Here is a 1980-nt window from a genome sequence, read left to right as displayed (position 1 = left end):
CAAGGCAAAAAGTACTCTAGTGAGTACTGGAAGGGCTTCTGGCAAAAACTGGGGCCTAAGCCCCAGTGGTATGCGCTGTATATACACCACAGTGGGCAGACCTAGGATTTCCTACGGGGCCGTAGTGTGGTGGAAGAAGGTAGAACACTTGGTTGCAAGTAAGGAGCTTGCTAAGGTGCAGAGACTGGCCTGCTTAGCCATAACAGGCGGAATTAGCAGCACACCAACCGCTGGAATGGAAGCCATGCTAGACATGCCTCCACTACACCTTTGGGTCAAGATGGAGGCAGCAGCTGGGGCACACAGACTTAAAACTGGCAAAAACTGGGTCTCATTCGGTTATCCAGAATCACACACTAACATAGTGAGTGAGTTAGCTGTAGGTGTGGCTAGGAAAATGCCTGCCGATTATATAATTACTCCCAACTGCTTCGACAAACCTTACAATATAATAATTGGAAGCAGGGAGCAGCGAGAAAAACAGTTCGACACCATACTGGGGACATCGTTTCGTTCACTGATGGGTCGAAAATAGACCAAGGCGTTGGGCAGGAGTGTACGTGGTTCAGCCAAGACTGGAGGGCATTATCTCTCTAGGAAAACAGACCTTTGTATTCCAAGCTGAAATTACTGCAATCAGGGCATGTGTGGAGGAGAATATGCGTAGGTGCTACAAGGACCGTAGCATCTAAATCTGTTCAGACAGCCAAGAAGCTCTGAAATCACTGGGAGCTACTGCAACGAGATCTAAGATTGTTGCAGAATGCCACAGGGCTCTGGTGGATCTAGGGGGAAGCAACAGAGTAAACATAATGTGGGTTCCTGGCCACTCAGGGACCTGTGGCTAATGAACAAGCCGACAGATTGGCTAGGATGGGGGCAACAACTCCATTTATTGGACCGGAAACTGTCCTGACAATCACCAAGGCTATGATCAAATTAGAACTACAGAACTGGCTTAGGAAACAGCACATACGATATTGGACCAAGGTCCATAAACGAAAACATGGTAAGGTAATGATGCCCAAGCCATGTTTTACAAGAAGCTCTGTATTCCTGGGATTGAACAGGAAAGAGATAAAACTCATGACTGAACTGATGACTGGCCATGGAATTTCAAAAAACACCTACACACAATGGGTATAACGGAATAGGACCCTAAATGTAAGATCTGCGATGAGGGTGAAGAAACTGCACAACACCTAATCTTCGAATGCATGTCATTGGACAGTAAAAGATACATAATCTTCAGGACAACTAGATCTGAAGAAATTGTGTCTAACAAAAAACTGGGAGAGCGACTCCTTGCACTATTTAAGGGCTTTACCAGATATACAGGAAGCGATACCGCACAATAAACTTAATTTCGGTGAAGGCGAGTGGCGGGTTAGATGTAAGCTGTTTTAGCTTCCCTGTTAAAATCAAATCAAATTAATCACCAATAGGATAACCACGAGAAAATGAGGTTTTGGGAGGGCCCAATCTAACTCCTAAGAGAGCAACTGGGAAATCACAGTAACTGTAAAATACACCTGTGATCAAAAGTATCCAGACACCTGGCTGAAAATGACTTACAAGTTCGTGGCACCCGCCCCCCCCCCCCCCCCCATCGGTAATGCTGGAATTCAATATGGTGTTGGCCCACCCTTAGCCTCGATGACAGCTTCCACTCTCGCAGGCATACATTCAATCAGGTACTGGAAGGTTTCTTGGGGAATGACAGCCCATTCTTCACGGAGTGCTGCACTAAGGAGAGGTATCGATGTCGGTCGGTGAGGCCTAGCACGAAGCTGGCGTTCTAAAACATCCCAAAGGTGTTCTCTAGGATTCAGGTGAGGACTCTGTGCAGGCAGTCCATTACAGGGATGTTATTGTAGTGTAACCACTCCGCCACAGGCCGTACTTTATGAACAGGTGCTCAATCGTGTTGAAAGATGCAATCGCCATCCCCGAATCGCTCTTCAATAGTGGGAAGCAAGA

The sequence above is a fragment of the Schistocerca americana genome, chromosome 2 (assembly GCF_021461395.2).
Source record: "Schistocerca americana isolate TAMUIC-IGC-003095 chromosome 2, iqSchAmer2.1, whole genome shotgun sequence".
NCBI lineage: Eukaryota > Metazoa > Arthropoda > Insecta > Orthoptera > Acrididae > Schistocerca > Schistocerca americana.
The sequence above is the reverse complement of the archived record's forward strand: the minus strand, read 5'-3'. Positions refer to the sequence as shown.